Source organism: Mustela nigripes, chromosome 2, assembly GCF_022355385.1.
Source record: "Mustela nigripes isolate SB6536 chromosome 2, MUSNIG.SB6536, whole genome shotgun sequence".
In the NCBI taxonomy this organism is placed as follows: Eukaryota; Metazoa; Chordata; class Mammalia; order Carnivora; family Mustelidae; genus Mustela; species Mustela nigripes.
The window spans coordinates 102,895,913-102,921,348 of NC_081558.1; positions in this window are offsets into that span (position 1 = coordinate 102,895,913).

The following is a 25,436-nucleotide window of genomic DNA, read 5'->3' on the forward strand; positions in this document are numbered from 1 at the left end:
GAGAGATCCCGAGTCCGTGGAGATCAGATACCCATCCCCCGCCCCCAGTCTAATAGACCACATCTGATGGAGAAGACAGAGATGGAAAACACTGTCTCATTAGCAACAGGCCTTGCCCTTTTGGATTTCCAAAGAGATCTGCAAAGGAAAACAACTGTGTTCAAACACCGCTCTACCCTGCCCTGCAGACGGGGGCCTGGGCCCTACAATCTGGAAGCTTCCTGATTTTCCTGTGGGAACAGTGGGTGTGATTTGAGGCATGCTCAAGAATGCCTGTAATTTTCCACCTGTGGACCTCCCTGACCGATACAAGCCTGAACAGTATGGACAAAGGGAACCAGGGAAGCACAGCTTCCATTCGGACAAAACCGGATCACCTAGAAACGCTCAGAACTAAAACAGGCATAACAATGCCCAGATTATTGGATGCCTCCTGGGTGCCACGAATATACAGATAGGATACAATGGAATCCTCTCACTCTTCAGGTAGAGGTCACTACCTTTATTTTACAGATGAAGAAGCCCAAGTTTAGCAAGGCAAAACACGTCACCTCCCCAAGACCAAGAATTATGAGGGCACTGGGGTTTGAACCAAAGCTGGGACAACTGTCCACAGCCCGACACTGCTTTCCCCTGTAGCTAGGAGGCTGGTAGCAGAATGCCAGCATCCCGTGCCTGCCACAGTCCCTGGAGGAGCTACAGTCACCAGAGTCAGCACCGAATGGTTCTCTCTTCTGCCTCTGCCAAGGGCAGCCTCATGCAGCCGCTTAGTGCATGCTCAGAATAGAACACGGAAGGCCCTTAACAGAGGGGAATTGAACTCAAGTATCATTAGGTCATGACATAAACCACTCTAGGTTACTGGGGTGAATGCCAGCCTCCTAATCTGGACAAAGTATGGGGTGGCCCCAGGGGAGCCCTAACTGGGTTAATAGAATGCTGGGCACCCAGATTTAGTCCTGCAGGGCGAGGGACAAAGGAAGCAAGCAAAAAATTTCAGACCGTGAAGGAATGGCCCTCTGTGATCTGTGGTGCCCCCTTCCCCACCCCACCCCACCCCGGCCCCACCCTTTAGAAGGAGGGTCTTGATCAAGGGTCTTTACAGTAATTTCTGCTCTGAAACAGCACCTTAATGGAGAAGACAGGAGGTGTTGAACAGGTCTGCCAACACGGTCACTGTTTTCTTTTGGACAGACCATTCGCTCATCACGGGCTTTGCTTCTCCGGCGGCCAAACTGAGCCAGTAATGCTGACCACCTATTTCCCTTGGGGGGAAAGAAGAAAATGTTTACCTCCAGCAGAGCTTGGAGCTCCTGGAGAAAAGTATTAGATAAACACTGTGCCATTCAGATGGAATCTGGGCTTGTTTTCACTTTCGCTGCCAAACGGAAAGCAAAGCACGCAGCATTTCAAAAGTGTCCTCCAGAGCTTTAAAAGCCTATTTCATTTCCTGAGTGTTTGGGGAAAGAAGGTCCTATTGCGTTTTAGAAAACTGGGTGTTTTGGAATTGGAATGTCTGAATAGGTAAGGGAAAATCAGATTAAGAAATCAGTCTAGTGGTTAATTTCAACTCATACACACAGACCCTCTTTCCTGGCAGGTGTCAGTCAAAGGTTTATAGAGACACTGTGAGTCTGGGGGAGATCCTGACTCCTCCTCTCATCCTCGTGGAATGCAGGGCTGTATTTGTTTGCAGAGGCCGGAGGAGACGTCTGGGGGCCTCCCAGGGAAGCAGCCAGGCCACACCCTACCCTGGGTCAGAGCATGGGGAAGTGAGCTTGCCCACAGCCCTCCCTGACCCCAGCCCCTGTCCTCCCAACAGCTAGGCCCAGTCTGTGTCCAACTCCTGCTCTCTCTCAGCAGTTCACCCCTGCGGGCAGGCACCTGCTAAAGAGAGAACTGGTCACCTAGGTGGGAGCTGCTCATAGCAAGGTGTAGGACTGTCCCTGAACCAGATACCTCTTAGGCATCCCCTGACACTCTTTGTCCTCTCCAAAGGCCAAGTGTTTCAACCCCAGTCTTCACTGCAGCGACCAGCTCTATGTGGGCCCCAACAACCTTCACCTGGGCCTGACCCCACAGTGCCTCACTTCAAGGCCACGCCGTTTGCCCCGTAGTCACAGAGCTTCCCTGTTGATCCTAACACATAGAATGCTTGGCAGCCTGTTCAGGCATGTGCAGTGGAGAGGAGTGGAGGAATGAGGCCCTGTGGGCCAAATGTCTCCGTTAAGAGATAGGAGCCAGTGGATGCTTCTTCTCTCTTCCTCCTCTAGACTGAGAAGGAACGTTGAGTGTGCTCATCCTATGACCTCTCAGCTGATGCTGTCACGAAATGAGCAGCTGTGGTTTGCAGGTTGTGGCCAGCTCAGAATATGCCTTTCTCTTAGCTCTCCCTCAGCCCCACACCCCTTCTCCCTCACTTCCGCTCCTTGAGATCCCGCCCCCTAATGAAGCTGATCTCCTTGTGCCATTCCCCGGGCTCTGCTTTCTGAGAATCCTGAGGTGGACAGTCCTTCATGCGGATGTGAGCATTTTAAAAGAGGCCTCTTGAAGGAGGAGGTGTTCAGACTCAAAGGCAGGCAGCCTAATGATAGACTCTCGCCCAGTGGGGCTAAAGGGGGTTAACGTCAATCCAGATTTCAGAAGTGGGGTGTGGGAAGGGAATCACTTTCTGCTTTGCTGCCTTGTCACCTCGAACCAACGGGCCTCCTCCCCGCTCTGTCCTTGCCTCAACCTGGGCTTCTCTCTGCCTGGCTGTGCGGTGACATGCTTTTTTTTTTTTTTTCCACTTGTGCGTTCCGTTTCCCAAGGTGGTTCATCCCAGAGAAACACCTGCTCCCTCTGAAGGGGGCTGCCTGAATTATAAATGAGTCTCCAACAGAGAAAGATGTGTCCAAGAGAGGGGAAAGAGAAAAGCCGGTAAACAAGTGGGTCAGAACGTTTCTCTGAGCATCCCAGGACCGTGCAAACTTTGCTTTCCCTTGAGTCCCTGATTTAAACCCTGAAACCGACTTCAGAACGGTCTGGAATCATCCTGACCACCGCTTTCTTCATGTGCCTCTGGGCTTCTGCATGTCTGCTCCTTGCCTCACCCTCTGTCCTCTGTCCTCTGTTCATGTGTGTCTTCTTTCTTCCCTATTTTCACATGTCTAAATTCCACGTGTTCTTCAGGACTCGGAACAAGACGCTAGTTCCTCCAGGGAGCTTTCCTGCATTGCCCACTGGGCATGATTTCTCAGTCCTCAATCTGTTCCCTTCTTAATTTTCTTGCCTCTGATTATAAACATTTTATCTGTGGGACTCTGGCTGATTCTCCCCTGAGTCAGATAAGGGCCCTCTACCTGGTGGCTGGTCAGGAAATAATGAGGAGGGCCACTTCAGTGGCATCTGCCTTCGGCTCAGGTCATGATCCCAGGGTCCTGGGATCGAGCCCCATGTAGGACGTCTGGCTCAGCAGTGGCAGCGGGGGTGGGTGCCGTTTCTCCCCCTCCCTCTGCCTACTGCTCTCCCTGTTTGTGCTCTCTCTGTCAAATAAATAAATAAATAAAATCTTTTAAAAAAAGAAAGAAATTAAAAATAAGAAAAGGCAGGAAGGGAGGGAAGGAAGGAGACTCTGGGTCTAGACAAGTGTCTTCCATGCCTAGGATCTGGCAGTCAGTGGCCAGTTTTCTTTGTTTCCTTTGTGTGCACTTCTGATATTGCCAATGACAAGCCACAGCAGAAAATCTCAGATTTGTTGTTCATTTTTTTTTAAAGATTTTTTATTTATTTATTTGACAGAGAGAGAAATCACAAGTAGATGGAGAGGCAGGCAGAGAGAGAGGGGGGGAGGGAAGCAGGCTCCCTGCTGAGCAGAGAGCCCAATGCGGGGGCCCGATCCCAGGACCCTGAGACCATGACCTGAGCCGAAGGCAGCGGCTTTAACCCACTGAGCCACCCAGGCGCCCAGATTTGTTGTTCTCAGGTGCAGCGTTTGCCTGAGGTAATGCGCGTGCTCTCTCTCTCTCTCTCTCTCTCTCTCTCTCTCTGCTTCCCCTCACCTCACAGAAAAGCCTGCGTCCAAAGCCCATTATCAGCCCCAGTACGTGGACCTTGCAGGGAAGAGTTGCATAAGGACATGACAGACGTGGGACCCAAGTCTCCAGTCAGTGGGGAAAGTGGCTTCACAAGATGGGAAACCCCTCAACCTTGCTTTCTCCTTGGTCCTTCTCCCCAGCTAAGCGCCTCCTACTCTTCTTACCTGGCTTCTCCTTTGAGTCTAATCTTCTGTTCTCCCTTTCAACTCCTGAGGTTTGAGTGGCTGGTGACTGGGTCTGTAGCCTTACATATTTAGACAATGCCCTCCTGTACCTAGGAGGCCCTCACACAGATGGACTGAGTTAACGAAGACAGACCATTTCCTTAATCCAAATTGCTTAAAGGTAAGGAGCCCCGACCCTGAAGGCAGAGCTCTCTCTTGGAGCCATGGGTAAGCCACAGTAGTGATCCAAGTGGCTTCTAGGCCTGCTGAATCCCCTCTTTGATGCCCAAGCATCCTGTAGACTTGCCGGATTAAAGCCAAAATGCCCAATTCTATTCCAATTTCAGACAAACAATAAAAATATTTTAGTATAGGGGTGCTTGGGTGGCTCAGTTGCTACATGTCTGCCTTAGGTCAGGTCATGATCCCACAATCCTGGGATGGAGCCCCACGTCAGGCTCCCTGCTCAGCAGGAACCCTGCCTCTCCCTCTCCCCCCCCCCCCCCCCCCCGCTTGTGTTCCTTCTCTTGCTGTGTCTCTCTCTGTCAAATAAATAAACAAAATCTTGAAAAATAAATAAATAAATATATATATAAATAAATAAAATTAAAAATATGTTATAGTATAAGCATATCCCATGCAATATTTAGAACATACTTGTATCAACAATTATTTGCTGTTTATCTAAAATTCCAGTTTAGGGGCACCTGGGTGGCTCAGTGGGTTAAGCCTCTGCCTTCGGCTCAGGTCATGATCCTAGGGCCCTAAGATCGAGCCCCACTTCGGGCTCTCTGCTTGGCAAGGAGCCTGCTTCTTCCTCTCTCTGCCTGCCTCTCTGCCTACATGTGATCTCTGTCAAATAAATAAATAAAATCTTTAAAAAAAATTAAAAAATAAAATTCCATTTTAACTGGAGGCTTCATGTTTTTATTTGCTCAGTCTGACAGCACTTTCTTTGCAGATCCTGCAATCATTCTCCGGCACCCAGTTACAGCTTCCCCTCCCTGGGGCCAGGGAGAGGTAGTATCAACTGCAGGAAACTTTAGGAATTTTGGAATTATCCGTTTCTGCCCTCTTCAACTGCTTTACAACCAGAAAAGTAGGATCTCTTTTAATTTTCTTTTAGGATGACTTCTAAGATAGGTTAAGCATATATGCATTGTCCTATTGTGCAGGTGCTATGTCACGGAAACCATTAAACTTGGAGAGGAGCTGACAGTTTAACAGAGTATGGCCATGTGCATTCCCTTTTCTTTCGGGATGACCCCTGGAAGCAGAGGAGGGCAAGGCAGATCGGTTCATAGTTGGGGAACTGCAGGCCCCTGTGGGAGGTGGGGGTGGCGAGGGGGTGGGAAGCAAGACAAGCCCTGGGTCTTAGGCTCCCCGTGCAGCGTCCCTCCGCCTGTTCAGACTGCCCCCTTCTCGGGCCCCTAGGCTCTAGGTTAATTAAACAGCAAAGAAGCCTTTGGAGGAGCTGAAACTGAGAGGAAGTACCCGCAGAGGGACTGGTGTGGGGAGCATACCAGTGTTTTAATAGATCTTCGATTGTGCCCACAACTGCCAGCTTCCAGGGCACGCAGCTGCTACTTCTGAGTCAGCGCCCTTCCATGAGGTTTGGCCTGCCCTGAGTGCAGGCATTTCTGGCTTTTTTCCCCTACCAGGCTCTTTGTGCAGGAAGCTGGTCTGAGCAAAGCAAAAGCTTTCTTCTGTTTTCTTAATTAACCAAGCAGCTTGGAGCCTGGCATCCTGGGAATACTGTCCAGGGTCACCTGCAGCTCCTCCCCAGTCCCCACCCATCCCTCCACCTGGTTTATCCTCGAAGCCCCAAGACACCTAACTCTGCTGAAGCTAGACACAGCACTAAAGATGCTGCAGGAAGCTTTTGAAGTACAAAATACTTTGTAGGAGTATTGTAGGTGAAGGAGTTTGGAAACTTCTGGGCTACTTATAAGTTCCCTAGCATACCCATGGTTCTCACAGCCTGCAGGGTACCTATGCTCAGCTGAACCGCTGGAGAAAGAGGAGGCTTCTGGTAGGAAGAACCACGCTCCTGTCTCCCTGGAGACCTTGGGATTTTGAAAAATGTCACCAGACAGGAAGAAAGACCCTAGGTAAGGGGATGCTCCAGCCACTGAACTCACAGAGCCAATGACTTGCTCGCCTTTCACCAAAGATGTTTAACAAGCTTCTTAAAGCCAACAGAACTCTTGGTTCCCTCCCTCTCACCTCCAACACGTGCCTTCCCTAACCTTCTCCATTTTAATAAATGGCCTCACCACCCCCTCCAGAAATAAATGGTTTTGGCTTAAGCCCCAAATCAAGATTTATCCTTCATTCCTCTCTTCCTCACAACTCCACAGCCAGTCCATTGGCAAGGTCCTTCGTTTCTGTCATCGTGAGATAGGTTGGACCTGCCCATTTTGCTTCATCTCCATTGCCAACATTCTCTTCCAGGCCGTCACAGTCTTAACCCAGTTAAGTCTGTCTACAGTCACTCTGGCTCCATGACAATCCTTTTTCCCATAGCGAGGCCCTCTGTGATCTGATTCCACCTGCCTCCCCCTCCGTGGGCTTCTCTTCCTTCAAGTGAGAACTAAAATAGCTCAAGTCCCTGTTCAGTCCCCTCAGTATCTGAATCTGCCATGTTCATATTTATCCATGGGTGTCTGTGGCCATGCCTCCTTCGTTAGAACGTGAGTTCTCTGAGAGCCGGTTGCTTGTCTTTTTTCACCACCAGAGCCCCACTCCGCCAGTGTTCTGGTTTCCTGGGACAGTCATAACAAAGTACCACAAAGTAAGTGACTTGAAACAACAGAAACTCTTTCGGTCACACTTCTGGAGGCTGGACATCCAAAATCAAGGTCTTACAGGATCATGTTCCCTCTAAAGCCGCCTCAGAGAGGATCCTTTCTCATCTCTTCCAGCTTCCAGTAGCCTTGGGCCCGCCTTGGCTCTGGGACCAACACTCCAAGTTCTGCCCCCAACTCTCACACAGTCTTCCCTTCGGGTCTGGCTCTGGGTCTCCTCTTCTGAGAAGGACACCAGTCATATCGGGGAAGTGCAAGTATGACCTTATCTTGACCTGATTATATTTGCAAGGACTCTATTTCCAAATAAGGTGACATTCACAGAGACTAGGGTCTAAGATTTCATCATATCTTTTCTGGGGGTGGGAGGCACAATTCAACCCATAACAGCCCAGCATAGTAGATGCTCAAAAAGATTTTTGAGAGGGGTGCCTGGGTGGCTCAGTGGGTTAAGCCTCTGCCTTCAGCTCAGGTCATGATCCCAGGGTCCTGGGATTGAGTCCCACATCGGGCTCTCTGCTCAGCAGGGAGCCTGCTTCTCTCTCTCTCACTGCCTGCCTCTCTGTCTACTTGTGATCTCTCTCTGTCAAATAAATAAATAAAATCTTAAAAAAAATTTTTTTTTGAGAATGAATGAGTATTTTCAGCTGGACTCTGATTTCCAGAGCAGCCAACACAAGGGTGTGGGGCTGCCCCTGCAAGGGAAGGAGGTCTATAACTCCATAATGCCAAAGCAACACCCTAGAAAGAAAACATTCATATAAACCCATTGTTGGGTATTTTTGAAAATATTAGAAACTGAATTTAAATTTTTTCTCACCGAGTAACATCTTTTGAAATCACAGCTTCATTGTATTTTCGAGCTGGAAGACACTGTTAGGTTGGAGGAAGGGGCCCTTGTCCTCAAGCAGGATGGTAGCTCAGGAGTGGGATTAAGTCCCAAATGGCTCTAAAACAAAGCAGAACATCCTAAGATTGTCACGAAAGTTCCAGAGGGATTTGGAAGTGAGACTGAGTCTCTCCCACTATGATCCTTAAGGAAACTTCACAGGGGAGGGGAAGTCCCTTTGACCTTGGTCTGGAAGGAACGAAATACAAGTTTCACAGTGGAAATGCATTCTGAAAAGAAGGAACAGCTTGATCAAAAGTGACTAGATAGGATTGGATGCGTTAGTGATGTAGAGAACAGTGAGGGACATGATGAGAAAGTGAGTAGAGACAAGCAGCTCATTCTGCATGGGGACCCGTCAGTGGGGTTCCAGCCCTCGCCAGGCACCTGTTCCCCAAGGGACCTCTCCCTCAGCCTCTGGGCCTGTTTTCTCATCTATAAATAAGAGAGTTTTCTACAGATATTAAGTAGGCCTCACGTGGTATAAAGATGCTGCATGGCTAGGCTTCCATGTTGAGCTGCATGGTAAGATTTTATTTTAAGAATGGTTTGGGGGCTTTAAAAATGTTTAAAAGTCACTGCTCTCCATAATCAAGTTCCCTCCAACTGTATAATTCTATTTCTTTCTGCTGCAGGCTTGAGAGTTCCTCTGGTTTGTTATTCAAATGAAGCATGACTCATTTAGGATTTACCAGGTCCTCTGAATTGTCTATGGCTGTATTAAGTCGTTTGACCTGTTTCCAGTGGAAAATCCATTTTTATTTATATCCCTAGAAGAAAGAGCCAGTGTGGCTGAAAGCATCCTGAGAAGTAAGTCAGCAGATCTGGCTGTATGCTGGAATAACAAATTATCATTCATAAATAAGTTCAAATAAAACAACGCATATTTGTTGAATAAATGCTAACTAGTGACACCATCTTGAGCCAGTGCCCTTCCCTCTCTAACTTTGGCTTTTACCACCTCTCAAATCAAGACAACACCTGGCCTGTCTGCCTCAGGCCCTTTTGTGAGGCTCAAATGAGTGAATGCATTGGATAGCTCTTTACAGACTATATGGCCCTCCACATGTGTAATGTACCAGGTGGTGCTGGCTGGGGGGTCAGAGGTCAGGGTTTGAGAGAGCTGTTCTCCTGGGTGACTGCGGAGGGGGTGGTTTGACGATGAGACCTCAGGAAGTGACTGATATTCTCTGTCAAGTATTTCTCAGCTCAGGCATATTTAAAAAAAAGCAACAAATCAAAAGGAGAAGAACTGCATGTGCTGCCCACTTTAGATGTTCCACCTCGCTCCAGGTCCCAGCTAGCCTTCCAAGCCACCAGAAAACCAAAACTAACACTTGTCCTAAAAGCCAGGGAAGGCCCACTCCAAGGAGCAGAGATTCTTGGGGTGCCTCAGTGGCTCAGTGGGTTAAGCCTCTGCCTTAGGCTCAGATCATGGTCTCAGGGTCCTGGGATCGAGGCCCGCATTGGGCTCTCTGCTCAGTAGGGAACCTGCTTCCCCCTCTCTCTCTGCCTGCCTCTCTGCCTACTTGTGATCTTTGTCAAATAAATAAATAAAATCTTTTTTTAAAAAAAGCAGAGATTCTTGTCTGGCTTCCAAATATACTTGCAAGCTCAAGATGGAGCTTTAAAAATCATTGTTGAGTTCCTAATTAAAGCCACAACAGGGGCGCCTGGGTGGCTCAGTGGGTTAAGCCGCTGCCTTTGGCTCAGGTCATGATCTCGGGGTCCTGGGATCGAGTCCCGCATCGGGCTCTCTGCTCAGCAGGGAGCCTGCTTCCTCCTCTCTCTCTCTCTCTGTCAAAAAAAAAAAAAAAAAAAACTTTTAAAAAAAAAAAAAAAAAAAGCCACAACATTAGGCCAATGAATGAATGGGTCCAATTTCTCCTGCAGCTTAATGAAGCATGGATTCTTCCATTGAACTTGTTTGCTGACAATTCATCTATTTATCAACACTTAACCAATGACATCTGTCCTTCTGGAGCCCAAGCCACCATCCCCACAATCTCTTTGACCCTGCATTGTTGGAGCTCTTTCTCAGATATTTCTCAAATATGCTGGATTGAGACACCAGGAGATCACTGAAATGCCAAAAAGGAGGCCTTTGCCCAAACACATTGTATGGCTCCCTCTCTCGTGGAACCCACATGCCTTAGCCTGAAGGTCTCTCCAGTCTGGCCCTATCCTGGAGGACATCAGTTCTCCCCCACAGAAGCCCTCAGCTGAGGAGAGAAGACAGACCTCAGTCCTTATATGTCTCTGCTTGTGAGAGCAAGTGAGCATGTCCCCTTTGCTCTCTACGCCTCGGGTTCCCTGCTGGTCTACTAAGGAGGTTGAACTGGTCCAGCCATATAGCTCCATTCATTTTCTGGGGACTAACCCTGGGGTAAGAGGAACTGAGCACTTCTGCTTTGAGTAGCTTGATACATCCTGAGTAATGTTTTTCTGGGGTGAAGAATTCTACTGCTAAAAAAAAAAAAAAAAAAAAAAAAAAAAAAAAAAAGTTTTAAAAAAACCAGCCTTCACCCAATTCCAAAGCTGCCTGGACACCCTTCCTGCCCCCTGGGCCTGCGAGGAGCTTTTCTGTAGTCTTGCTACAATGACTTTACTCAAGAACCTCATCCCAACGTGCGGTGTTTGGGCTCATCTGCAGAAGATGACACCCCTAATGGGGTCCTGAGGTTGAGGGCTGCCTAGAAGAGGGTCACTCCCAACTCTGGGCCTCCCCACCCCAAAATGGGGGCAGTGGAAGGGACATAGAGGAGAGGTAGCTTCCCAGGGCTGGCAGAAACTGGGGCAAGTCTGAGACAACACAGAGGATCCAGACTGGCTCAGCTCCCTCTTCTAATGTCTTCCCACTCCCCACTGCCCATTCCCTCTCCCCTTACCCAGCCTGGGATGACGCTGTTGCTGCTCTGTTAACAGGATCTTCCTCTCTCCTCTGTTTCCTCAGGGACTTGCTCGTTGCTCCGGCTGCCTCTCTTCCTCTCTGTTCTGAGCCTACCTCTTCATCCCCTGAAGAGACCAACCCTGCCTCGCATCTCTGCCTCTGACTGTGGATGATCTTGAGCAGGTGGCTTCTGCTCTCTGGACCTCTGTTTCTGATGTCCTGCCTCATTGGATTTTCCAGAATTCTGGAATTCCAGAATTCCGTCCCTTTGCATAAATGCCTTGCAAATCTCCATCCTGCCTGAGTCCTGGAGGTACTCTGGGGCCCTCACTCTTGGTCCTCAGGCTCCAGCCCTGGGTCCTGCATTGTCACAGACACCATCCTAATTAGATGTCCCAGGGCCTGTCCTAGCAAAAGAGTTGGTAGAAAGCAGGCTTGTTCACATCCTAGATCAGGTGCCCCAACCCAAGCCCTGCTGTGGAACAGCAGATGCCTTGTGGTCTGGTATCAGTGACTCTTTTGTGAGTGATAGAGGCCCAGGTACATGCGTGACCTTGGGCAAGTCCTCTTTCCCTCCACCCATCTTCCCTCACTTTCTCTTTGTCATAAACATTTACTGAGCATTTTCTAATGACCAAACCCTAGCTAGACTTTGAGGCTTCAAAAACATAGTCCTGACCCTAGAGAACTGGGTCTCATTGTCGAAGTCTCATAATCTAATCTAATTATGGAATCTAATAATAATCGTGAAATCAGAATGTGAACCAATAACTGGGTCATTTTCCTCCCTGGGACTCAGTTTCCTCATCTGCAAATGAGGGAGTTCTGGCCCCGATACTCTATGATCCTCTCAATTTAAACATTACTCTGTGGGGGCACCTGGGTGGCTCAGTCAGCTGGGCATCCGACTCTTGGTCCTAGGGTCTTGGGATTGAGCCCAGCATTGGGCTCTGTGCTGGGCATGGAGTCTACTTAAGATTCTCTCTCTGCCGCTCTCCCGCCATGCTCATATACATGCACTCTATCTCTCTCTAAAAAATAAAATAAATAATAATAAAAGAAACCACTATTATGTGATGCTTTTTATCACATTAGACCGCATATTCTCACTGGGTTGGAGAAGCAGTAGGCCACTGTCAGCAGGTAATCCACAGGGTAGAGTGAGTGATAAACAATGACTTGAATTGCATTGAGGTCTGGTTCTTACTCTCCAAATTTCCATTTTCCCAGCTATGTCCACCAGCAAACCATGTTAAAACTGTCAGAGATTATTTCCAGCATGTCGAGGGGATCCAAGATGGATTCGAATAAAGACATATTAGACTGTTGGAGTCTCAGCCAGCACCAGACTCAAGCCCTTTCTGACATCAGCAGGCCCACCAGGTCCATCCACCTCCTTCTCTTCCTTGTCTCAGACTTAAGGAATATGAAATACATCTCCAGGGTAAGAAGCTGTCAGATGGAAACTGTTCCACAGATGTATAGAACCCCACATCTTGTGGCCTAGGATCATTCTTCGCTATAGTTTTTCTGGCAGGTGGCCCATCTCAGATGTTAGTTGGAGACTTCCCTTCCTTCACGTCCACATCTTTCTCTCCCCCACACTTGCCCTACGCACCAGCCATCTTCTCTCTTCTCTGTTCCTCCAGCTGAAATCCAGCAAAGAGCCAAGAAGACACCCAGGTTATTGGACCTGCCCGTGATGTCTTCCCAACCCAGCAGAAGGCCTTCAGCTTGGGGTGAGAACCCGTGGAATACCACCTCCTCCAGGAAACCAGTGTCTTCTCACCAGTCTAGATGTATGCATCAGTCTCGGTCACTCGCCTTTTCTTTGCTTCCTACACTTGTGTCTTCTTGCTATCTTCTAGAATTTTCCAGGTCTTGGCCTTACATTTGCATCATCTGCAGAGGAAGGGCTAGATACTGCACTAACCAGTCCCAGCTCCTCTAAGGCAATTCCCTGGCCGAGGAGGGCAGCCTTTTCAGGTATCCAGAAACACAGGGGCTCACGGAACACTTTGCACAGCATTGTTCTCCTGGAGCATCAGGCCAGAGTCGGCAACGTGACCAGGCAAACCTAAGGGGTAGTTGTGGAGTTACTGCAAGGCTTGTGATGAAAAATGGATTTGGAGGTTTCCATCTCTAAATGTGCAGTGTGTCTGCTGGCCATTCAGTCCAAGCGGGAGCCATTCTAGCTGCTTCCCTGGGAACTTTCGGAGATGAGAGGGCATGTGGAAGCTGGCGGGAAAGAGCTTTCTCTCCCACACACCAGCTGAGCATCAGTCTTGGACACAAGGAGTTGAGGAAACCAGCACAAGAAGCTTTCGGGGTGTCGCTGCTGCCTCTGACAGGTTAGTATCAAAGCATCCAGCTTGGGCAACAGAATACCTCAGGACTGTATTTGTCTGGCTTTACATTTAACTTTGGAAGTAACGCTCATCTTCAACAGTGCTATTGTTTCTCAGGACAGCTTTGGAGTAGGCCTAGGATGGTATCTTGAAGTTTCTTCCTGAAATTTCTGGATGAACCCCAACGCGAATGATGAAGGTTGCACGGAGACACTCTGAGCTGCGGCATGGCGACCCATGGGGGCAGGGTGGGGGAAGGCTCGCATTAAGGGACCCAGGGGCCCTGGGCCATGACAGACAGAAGCAGGTAGGGTGAGGACCACAGGGACCCTAAGTCATTTGGGGGTTAGGGGGGACCTGGACAGTGCCAAAGGCACGCAAAACTGCTGGGAGGAGTGCCGTTCTCTCACCTGGCGGGCTTGCAAATTCTTTTCCTTCACGGTTTTCTTAAAAAGAACGCTCTTCTGAATTGTCTGTGGTTTAAGTTCGGCTCTAGCCCAGCTGTCTTTGAAAAATAGGACACATTACATAGTTATTGAATTATCAGGCTTTGTCAACATCAACATCATCATTATCAAAATGTGATCCAGGTGTTCAGCCGAGCAGATCCTGGCGCAAAGTGATTTACATGAATAAACACGCTTTCCTCTCATCTTTGGGAATTTAGCTAAGAAGCAAAAAAAAAAAAAAAAAAAAAAAAAACCCAAATCCTGGTGTGGATGGAAATGTAAAAAAGATAGGCAGACACACACCATGTGCACGAAATCTGAGAATACAACATTGTGAAGGAATAAAAAGGGGAGGGAGCCTAACCCTCAGTCATACCCGCGTACGGCTGAAGCATGCTGACAGCTGTCCATTTGGGCTGGGAGGGACAGAAGAGTGGATCTGTGGGGTCATTTCAAACGTCTGAGTCAAAATGACCAGACTTAGAGCCCTTGAGGACAGAGATCCCATCTTGTTAATGTCTGAGCCCTCACTATCCATCACTGCGTCCAGCACTTCAGCTGTAGCTTGGTGATAAGCGCTATTATTTTATTGTTGTTATAGTCTCTATTATGAAGGTTTCCATATCACCTACTAACTATCCAAGCAACCGAGGCTGCCATAGTGAGGGTTGAGGCTCACAGATAGCATCAACCTGTTTAATTTTGTAGGAAGTACACCATATCACTCTTCTGGAAGCTTTTTTCTGCAGAATTCTGTAAGTTGGACCCAATTCTGTAAGCTGGACCCATCCCCATTTAGGATGAAGAGATAACAATTACCAATGCAATGAAACAGATGTCATGGAGAAATGAAATTCAGTGTTCTGACCAAATAATTAAATATATGTGTAGGGCAGAATGGGTTTTATATCCTTCTAAGCCTTAGCCCATTCAGGCCGCTCTAACAAAATACCACAGCTGGGTGCCTTATAAACAGCGGAAATTTATTGCTCACATTCCGGAGGCTGGACATCTAGTAGCCTGGTGCTGGCATGGTCAGGGCAAGGGAGCTCCGAGGGATCTCTTTTTTAAGAGAGCTAATCCCATTCATGAAGGCTCTACCCTCAGGGATCAAATCACTTGCTGAAGCTCTACCTACTTATATGTACCCTTTGGGGGTTAGGATTTTAACATATGAATCTGGAGGGGGGCACGAGTGTTCAAACAATAACAAACCCTCATCCCATTCTCCTCTCTTTTCCTGGGGCCTGACAAACCCAAGCGAGGCTAACTCAAGGGGGAGAAAGAGCAGAGACCCACAAGCGCATCAGTACAGAGGCGCTCCAAGCAAGAAGGCCAGCGCTGCCAAGAGCAAGCTCAGCTCACCTTACAGACCCCGCAGCCTCTTTCTCCAGCCCAGGCAGAGCAGAACTCAAGGTGACCAAACGCCGCCCTGTCTTGGAGACTACGGATGCAGGTGGGACCTGGGAGCAGGAGCAGTGGGGTAAGAGAGTCAGAAGGAGCAGGATTTGGGGAAGAGGTGCTGAAGAGAGAGAAGGTCAAGTGGGAGGGACCCCCCAGTCTACCTCGGCCTAGCTCCAAGGACCAAGGGCCTAGGGAGGCCGAGGGACTACCCCCTGGAGTAAAAAAGCCACTTCTGATCCCGACCTCCTAGCTTCTGACTGGTTTAGAAGAGACAAGGCACACTTGAAGGGCTATTGTGGACATTCTTTGAACTCCATGGTACATGGACAGGCTAAGAGTTAAACTAAAACCGAAAACTGTTCTTCCCTTCCACTCTTCAGGAAGAAGCTGCAGTTTTTTGGTTTTGTTTTTAAGATTTTATTTATTTATTTGAGAAAAAGAAAGAGAGAGAGTAAGCAGGAGACAGGGGGAGAGAGAATCAAGCAGACAGTGCGCTGAGCACAGAGCCCAATGCAGGGCTTGATCCCGCAACCCTGAGATCATAACCTGAGCCGAAATCAAGAGTCAGACTTCACGGACTGAGCTACCCAGGTGCTCCTCTGGGCTTGTTTTATATGCATTTTCCACCTAGCTCTCATACAATAAAAGGAATCATATTGTCATCAGTTTTCTAAAGGCAGTGCCGACTTCCTTTACTTTTCCTGTGTCTCACAGAGGCCAGCCAGTCTCAGGGACCTCACCACACAAGCAGGGTAGAACTTCCAAATGGACAGCCCTGGGTGCTGGCTAGGTAGGACAGCTCAGAGAAATGCAAAGTAACCCAAGCGTCAGCCAGGAATTTACTCCCACCCTCTCCTCTGCCCACAGAACAGCACCACCAGGCCTCAGCTTTCTCCACTTTCTCCACTTAGAGCTGAGGCCTCTCCTGGAGATTCACCCTCTTGGCCCAAGTGGAAAGAGGGGAAGAGCCCCAGGTCAGAGGGAATGCCTACTGGGTCATTACGCAGAAGGAAAGAGCAGAATTTGAACAGCTCTCTCTGCTGGAAAGGTCCAGACAAAAGGCATTTCCAGGCCCATGAGTTAGGTGGACAAGGAAGTAAGAGGAGGGCCCATACCAGTGGAGATAAAACTCCTGGAAAGTCTGCTTTCTGAACCCTGGGTCAGACTCCAGGGCTGGCTGGAGGGGCCGGGCTGGAGGTGCTGTCCCTTTCGCTTAGCCTGACACCCTCAGTGGAGGCAGGATAAGAAGGAGGGATGAGAACAGAAATGGAGGATTAAAATAGGTTTGGGGGGCTGTGCTAGCCTGAGGAGAGGAAACACACGAGAAAAAGCATATGTACCCCGAGGGACAACCCAACATATTCCAAGAAGAGGAGGCTTGGGGACAAGGAAGCTTAGGACAAGCAGCTCTTTTGCAAACCTGGAATAGACCGGGGATAGGGGCACTACAGGGTGTCAGCGTGGCTAGTGAATGGCACGCCACCAACCATGGTCACGGCTGACATGCCCCTAGAATAGAGACAGCAGGCTGGGCAGCAGTATCATCATCATGTCCCACCCATTTTACAGATGAGAGAACTGAGATGAGTGCCAACTCTCTCACCTGCGGGGCGCTCCTCAGAGAAAGGGTACAAGGCCACAGGGGGCTCTGGGGTGAGCCTTCTTAGGGCAGTACCACCCGTTTGTTGTAATGCGCCTCTAAAAATACAACTAAAACCCCCAAACCTGTGGTTTCAGGGACACTGTTGCTTGGGAGGATGCGATGTTTTGAAAGTGAGTTTATTTCAAGTTCATTTAAACGAAGGATCAAATAAGTAATATTACATACATATGGCACTCGGTTTTACTTAAAAAAAAAAAAAAAAAGAAAAAGAAACAAAGGCAGGAAACCAAGTACTGATGATGGTGAGACTGACCAGGACAGCCCTCCATTTCATTACACTCACTATGTACATTTATAAAGTCAATATCCTCACAATAGCTCCCTGGGGCTGGCACTATTGTTCTGGTTTTCTACACAGGCCCTGGAGAGACCCCAAAAGTTTCCCCCCAGGATCCAGTTCCAACTGCCTCCAGGTGCCCAGACTGCAGAGCGAGGCTCAGCACAGAGCACCTGGCTGGGGTCCTGGGGTGGGAGTGGAGGAGACTGCCTGTGGAGAGGGGGTTTCACGCGCCCTCCGTGCTTCTGATGCAGAACTTTAAGAGACTGAATTTCATGGCAGCCTTCCCTCCTGATGCAAATGAGGACAAGCCAGTGACAACACACAGTGAGCTGATTTCATGACCAGCTCCGGAACCACCTGTTTTTTGCATCGGGTGGCGATTATGTTGCCCAGTTGACACGAGGGCCCCGGGCAAAATCCCTGCTAACTCAATTTCAGGTTGGCCTTCCTGCCTGCCTGCCTGCTAAACTCTTCCAGATGATTCTGGCTGGATTTGCGAGGCTTTAGCAGACAGGTTGTCTCTGCATTAGAGGAGGGGAGGGACGTCTGGAAAAGGTCTGGAGAGAGGAAAGGAGAGCTTGAGTTCAAAGGCTCGTGTTGTGGGATTGACCAGAAGCAGTGGTGGGGACAGGGAGAGAAAAGCGGAGGTTAACAGGTCCTAGGATTCCTCGGCCGAGAGCATCAAAGACAGCTGTGCTTCTTACTTTGAACACGGTTCGCTAAAAATCTTTCCGAACATCCTCCAGGTTAGTAGTGTTTAAGAGCAAGAGCTTTGGAATCTCAGATTCGGCTCCCATTCGCCAGATGGCCTTGCCTCTGGCCATTTAACCTCTCTGGGCCTTAGTTTCTCCATCTGCGGGGTGGGCATTAAAAAAGTGGTGAAGATGAAATGAGATCCTGTTAGAAGTGTAGTAGAGTAGGAGGGGTGTCAAGTGCCCAGTCCAGGTGCTCGTCACTGTTATAATCCTCCAGAATGGGGTGAAGGTTTACACTTCTCTGAGGACACTTAGCTCACATTTTAAGTTCGGGCTGAGCTACAACAGCACAGGAAAATTTTAGAAATCCTCGTTTTGACGTAGTTCATGTCCCAAGATAATAATAATTTAAAAAGAGGCACGTGGGCAAGTGTACAGATTTAGTAGAACATTCTAGCCAACGTGAAGAAATCAAAGTGGCTGGGAAAGGGGTCCAAAGTTGGATTCATGATGTCTCACTCAAAACCTACTCTTCCTTCAGTGTTCCCTACCTCAGGAAATACGCCTCTCACTGTTGGGCTTTGGTGTGGAACGGCTCCATTTCCAGGGCAGAGCCATGGGTTGAGGCTGGCTGAACTGGTTATGTCAGCCTGAATGGAACACGCCTCCCAGACTTTAGGGTTCCACCACAGAAGAACACTCTGGATCACACCTGTCTGTGGCAGGCAGAACGGACCAAAAAACCCAGAAGCCTCTGAGTCACTCTAGCAGCCCAGTCCCTCCTCCCTAACGCTCCGATCATATAAGGAGGAGCCACCCAGACCTAGCCCAGGAGTGTTACTCTAATAGAAGTCCCTCCACTTGGAAACATGAGGAGTGGGGAACAAGTGTTCCCCTAACACCGTCTGTCCCAAGTCTTGCAGTCATCTTAGACACATGATTTCCCTCACTCCCCCGCCCCTAACCATATCCTGTTCATCACAAAGTCCTATCAATTTCACTTCCTAAATATGTCTTGAATCTGTTTGCCTTGTTCCATTCCACAGCCACCATTCAGTAGGCCAAGACAGGATTACTTTTTACCTGGACTCTGACAAGCCCCCTTGTCCACCTTTGCCATCTCCAATCTGTTCTCCACTCTGCCAGCCAACTCTCCTCCTTACTTTTTTTTTTTTTTAACCTTGTTTTAAAAAATTCCTTGTTGCTCTTTGGTAAAAGCTAAAATCCGTGATGAATCCAATGTCCTGCTGGTCCAGCCCATGCCTACCTCTCCAGTCTCGGGAGGCATGACTTACCCCTTTATGGTAGGAGCTCCAACCACCGTACTTCCTCTGATTTCTGGTAGGGGATAAGCTTCGTTCTTCCTCAGAATCCTTGTCCATGCTATTTCCTATACATAGAATGCCCTTCCTTTCCCCTCCTCTGGCTAGCTCTTGCTTATCCTTTACATCCTAATTCAAATGCCCCCCTCTCCATGGAAGCATCCCAGACCAGATCAGGTCCCCCTGCTAACACATTCAAGGTTTTGGTGAGCTTTCCCTTCCTAGTATTTATCCCAGTCGGTAATAAGATAACATATGATTCTTTGATTAATGCCGTATCCTGCACTATAAGCTCCATGCAGACAGGGTTGTCCTAGCCCTCAGCACCCAGCATGGTCACTGACACATAGTAGTTACCTGGTAAACATCACTGAGAGGCTGGATGAAGGAGAGAAGGGATTGGAGGAAAAGGTACGAGCCTGGTAATGGTTTTGGAGATCAGAGGCCCTTCTTCTGGGATAGTGGGGCAGATCAAGGAGACATGGGATAGGGTGTTTATGCATGAGTGTTTGGGCAGGCAGGCAAGGGTTGACCTGGAATTGGGGGCCAAAAGCTAGCAGCTCCACTAGCTGAGTGTGGAAAACATGACTATAGCATCATAAAGAATAAATAGGGTAGAGCAAAGGAGATGATTCCTGGTAGGAATGAGATGACATGGGATTCTGAAATTTCACTAGAAGAATAAGAAATGCAGTTATTGGCGCCAGTCATGGCAACAATTACCAGTGTTTCTCTCGGTGAAGTCTATCAGGCTGCTCCCGCTACAGGTGAGTAGAGAATCTGTCATTTTGTGGGGTGCACAGCATCTAAATCCCCTCTTTAGTTTTGGGGAACCCCTTACAGGATAAATCTTCACGGGAGGCAGTCAGCTCGGTTTCTACCTGTTTTCCAAGTCTGGCTCTCTAGCCTTGCTGGTGAGTCTCAGTGCTTCCCGCTATCCTTGAATAAATTCTCTCTCATCTTAAGTCAGGCGGAATTAGTTTCTGTTGTTTTCAGCCAAGAACCATGATGGTATTACCTGGGACCAGCAGGGCAATGACATATAGCCTCTCCATGAAACTATGCATGAGACTGCCAAGCATGCAGACACTTATGCAGTGGGCAGGACTGTTTGGGTAGGCTGCAAGTGAGGGGCTCCTTGGGAACAGGGATGGAAGGTGGCCATTTTGGGCCAGACAGAGCCTTTGGATGGAATCAGGGTTCCCATAAATCTGTGGGTGAAGGCCACATCACAGAACTCATCCTGTTGTTGGGATATCCCTATGGGGTAGGTCATCTAATACACCCCAAACTGGTGGCCTGGGAAACACCTGATAGGTGGAGGCCCAGAGAACCCACAGTTGGCTCATGGCCTCATGGGAATGCAAAGTCCTGCCCCTCCTGGGCCTTCTCGTATTTGTTGTACTTTTCCTGAAGAGGCTGTACTTTGGTAATCTGTTCAAGATATTTTCCACTTCTAGGACCCTGAGTCCACTATAAAGAATAAAATATGGAAGGAAATAAGCAAAGAGTCATAGTGCACTTACCACACTTCCTGATGCCTCAAATAATAGGATGTCAGAGCAGGAAAGGCCTCTGGGACCATGTAGTCTTGTGGTCTCTGATATCTGTGGGCCTCACAATCACCCAGGGAACTCGTTAACAGTGTGGATTCCCACAGATTTCTCCATCCCCATAGCTGATACACTACGTCTAGGGTAAAACCCCAAGATATGAGTTTTGGACAAACTTTCCCAGGTGATCCTAATATGAGTTGTTCGAGAATAGTGATTTTATTCTTTCATCCCATCTTCCAGGGGAAAAACTGAGGCTGAAAGAAAAAAGCCCTCCTGACCAAGGCCCCCAGAGAGTCGGACATTGAGCCAGACGGCATGCCCAAGCCTCCTGACTCCAACTCCCCTAGGTTGGTGGGGAGTAGGACAAGGCTACTGTGGTCTTAGCCAAGTAGGAAGCCTCACAGGCAAAGCCAGGAATTGCCACAGCAAGGCCCTGGGCCTGACACAGTAGCAGCTCAGGGATCTAGTCCTGGGTCTTCCAATGCCACATTAGCTTAGATAGGTCCCTTCTCTCCCTGCCTCTCTGTTTTGTCCAGTTCATACCATGGGGATGAATCTGCTCTCTGCTGTCCACCCCGCCTGCCTCCCTGGCCTCTGCTGTGAATGCGCTTTGGAAACTCCCACGTGCTGCCCAAGCAGGAGGGATTACAGACACTGGAGATGTGACTAGAATCCTGATTTCCACTCAGGGTCCCTTGAGGACGTGCTGGGCTCATCTTAGAAACAGCAGAGGAAGCTAAGAAGCTGCCAGCAATGCTCAAGGGGAGATTCTCAGAGCCTTGTGGGCTGGCTGGCAAAGCAGTCCTTCCTGCTCACACAGCACTCCCGTGTCAGGGAACCTGCCATGGACGAGGACCCCCCCTCACCGCCAGGTGCGTGTGTGGGGGTGGGGATCACCAGATCAGGGTCTTCCTATCTCTGGTCTGCCTCTGCTGGAGACCTTTGTCCGTCTCTCAAAGTGTCCTGGCTCAGGCCACCTAGGAAGTGTCCAGAGGACCCCAGGGGACCAAGAAAAGCCACACCCCACCCTTTCATGCCACAGCCTGTTACACCAGTTTCAAGAGGGTGGATTCACTCAGATGGTATCGCTCCATCTCGCCACAGCCACACTTCTCAGAGCCATCTCCCCCGCTGGCAGGAATCCTGGCTCACCTGAAGTTACCAAGATGCCAGCCTTCTGACACCATTCTGCTCAAAATTTGCTTTGTCACCTTGCTCACTCCCCTCCTCTTTGATCATGTGTTCTCATCTGTAAAATGGGGGAACTAATTCCTGTCCCTCCATTAGAGGCTTGCTGTGTCAAATGAGAGCAGGATGTAGGAAGGCTTCGTTGTGGTTATCTTGTAGGAAAAGACAGAATCCTGGAAAGGGAGGGAGAGGAGGTGGGCGCAGAAATGACCTGCAACTCCAAGAGGCAGGAGAGCTCTGCAGAAGGACTGAATTCCTGTCTCTCCTTGGGGCCACCCTGGGTCAGCAGGTCCTTTGTTGTTCGATACTCCTCACCCCTTCATTTCTCTCATCTCGATATTTATAGAGCATTGGACCAAATTATCGCAATCATTACCTAATCCTCAAAGTACATCTTCACATTGGTAATATTTAACATCCTAAGAAGCCCCATCTAACAGCCCCAGGTTATAAAAAGTGGCATAGCTGCGTTGGAAGAGCCAGTCCAACTTAGTACACAGACATGACCAGCCGTGTAGTTCGCTTGGCATTTTTGTGCCTCATTCCCCAACAAGAAACTTCTATCGCACAACTATCAAGCACAAGGCACTCACTACCACATGCCAGACCCTAGGACCTCACAGTGATTAAGCCTAAGAAAAGTCTTCAGTCAGAAACCCAAGGAGACATTTCCTTGACGCAGGTATGAGGTCATCTAGGTCAGTGGTTTTCAAGCTTTTTTTTTTTTTAAAGCAGAATACTTGCTTCACAAGATCTTAAAGCAAATCCCTTATCAGCTACTTCTGAAGAATTGCTGAGATTCGAGGAAGCGCCACTGATTTATGGCGTCGATGTGCAAAATGAAGCTTTCAGCACAAAACAAAAACACGGTAGCAGCCAACAGAATGTGCGCTAGGTGCCCAACATTTTTTATTTGGGGCTTGATCCCATGGTCCCTAACTGTCTTAAAACTACCTTCAGCACAGGTCTCTAACCCACAGCACAGGTGTTTCCAGCTCAGTGTGGCATCAAAGAAAAAGTTTCCTTCATCCCCAGGCCATTTACACAGCCTGAGGAAAGAGGCTTATAAAGGCGGTATGGCTTGCGAATGGAGGAGGGGGATGTACTGACAGAGTTATAATAAACAAATCCAGCTAGGAAGCAAGGGACTCACTATCTCCTTTGAAAATAAGAATGTTTGGCAGGACGTTTCTGATGCACTGAGCCCCTTGCTGACATAAAGCAGAAGCAGGCCTGGCAAGAATGGACAAATGGAAATTCCTTCCAGCTGCCTTGGCTTTGCCTTCTCCACGGTTCCCTGGAGCCCTGGCAGCCAGGTGTTGCCAGTGGCCTGCATGAGACTGATCCACCTGCAGAAGTGCCCCTGGTGTCTCCCACCAATAGTCCACAGGGCATTTGCTTGAGCCATGAGCCGAAGAGTGACTTTTTTGTGGGCCTTTGGGGTTGACTTCCTGCCAAGGGGAGTTGACAGCTTGGAGAGATGGGGAGTGGACAGAGTCAGACACGCAAACCACCCCACCATGTTAATACCGCAAAGGGGCTGGAAGGGAGGTGCCCTCCACCCAGGGGAGGTAAGGAACGACAAGGACAGAAAGCCACGCTCAGGGCTCCGTTGCTACGTGGCTGGTGAGACTTGACTCAGGTCCCACCGTCCAACTGGGGCAGGGCGCTGCCTCCGATTTGTCGGACTCCCAGAGGCCCAGCTGCTCAGCCCGGAGGCGGGGAGGATCGCGACTGACTGGGAAGCTTCAGGAGAGGACGCGTGGAGCCCAGCTCCGGCGGCGGCGGGCCCGCGGGCTGCACCGCCTCCAGCGCCCGGCGTGTCCGAGTGCCAACAGTGGAGCTGAGGACGCGGCGGGGGATGGCGCCCCGGGTGGCAGGAATGCGCCCTGAGGCCGGCGCGACGCCGGGGAGGTGGCAGGGACAGCGGCGCCTGCCCGGGATGGGATGAGCGGCTGCCTCGGGTCAGTTCCAAGGACATCGCCGCCTGCGTTGCGCCGCTCGGGAGAGGGGTTGCGGCCAGTAGTTTGAAGCAAAGTGACTTTTTGCAAGGAGCTGAGGTCAAGCAAGAAGACCAGGTCCCCCAGTTCTCCTATGTGTAGAGTTTCTCACCTAGAAAATAGGCTATTTGGGGGGGGGGGGGGTCATCATCGTGCAGGCGGACTCCCAGGCACCTTCTGATCAAGCCCTTAATCCCAGGCAGAGCAAGGAGGGCAGGGCACCCCAGGCTCTGTTCAGCGCCCCCTACCCCCAGACTCTCAGGATGTTCCAACTGGAGGGCGCTTAGAGAGTTTTGTAGCCTTCACACTGTTCTACAGCCCCCAGGAGGTCAAGGGGTGAGAGTTTAGATCTATCTCAACCCCATTCTACCCAAGACCCACCCCCACTTTCTTCTTCACGCATGAGATGTCATTTAAACAAGAGACTGTTACTAAATACAAGCCTGAGTTCCTCTTTCAAGTCAATTGTTCACATTTCGACTTTGTTGTGCATGACCTTGGACACAGGTTCTTCTTCTGTAAAATGAGAATAGTAATTGTGCCTCCTTTGTGCAGTTGCTACAGGGATTAAGCGAATTACCGCACATAGATGCACTTAGAACATGTTGTGCCTGTGTCACAGAAAAAAAAAAAAATGGGAAGATTGTTGTTTTTGTTGTTGTTACTCTTAAGATGAGAAGAAAGAGGCCCAGAGAGAAAAGGGACTTGCCCAGGTGACATGGGAACTTGGTAACAGAGTGGGGAGTAGACTCAAGGTTTCCTGACTGCCCAGATGAGTCCTTTATATCTTGGGCATTTTGTGGTTGATGCTCCCTGGAAATCTTAGCAATTAAACAAAAGCCCATCTGGAAGAAACCATGCTGGATAAGGAGCCTCTGGTACAACCTCCATGAATCTTAGGACATGGAGGAAGAGGGGGAAGTTTGGAGAGAAAGAGAGAGAAGAGAGGAGGGAGGAGAGGGAAAGGAAGGCAGGGAGAAGAGGAAGAGTTGGGGGAAGAAAGGTCTTGAACCCTCTTAGCTCAGCCGTTCAACAGAAGATGGTGTCTTCATCAGCTTGGGCTGTTATAACAAGGTACCACAGACTGGGTGGCTGGTTAAGAACAGAATTGTATTTCTCATAGTTCTGGAGGCTGGAAGTCCAAGATCAAAGCACCAGCATAGGCCAAGCGGGGCCCTCTTCCTGGTTTATAATTGGCACCTCTCACTACTGTGTCCTCCCATGCTAGAAGGGGGTTAGGAATCTTTCCGGAACTGCTTCCATTAAGGCATGAATCCCATTCCTGAGGCCTCCACCCTCATGACTTAAGCACCAAAGGTGGGCTGCTTGGGGTCTCAGCCTGGTTTGTGGTCAAGTTCAATGTAGTCACAACTTCATGAATCTGTCTTCTCAATCTAAGTTGAGCCACAGGCCCCAGCGGCCCAGGCGAGGTCAGGGAGGCCTCAGCCAGCTGGCAGGGACCCTCATCATTGCCTGAGGAATAGTCAGTGCTGGCACCCAGCAGTTAAAGAGAGTCTGTTTCTGAATCCTGTCACTTTCTGACTGACTGGGCAAGGTATTTAAACCTAAGCTTCAGTTTAATCGTCTATAAAATTGGGATTATAAATCTTGCCTCATATATCACTGGGAGGATCAAATGGAACACTGCATATAAAGTGCTTATCCCAGGGCCTGGCGACTAGGAAGTGTTCAATAAATGCTCATT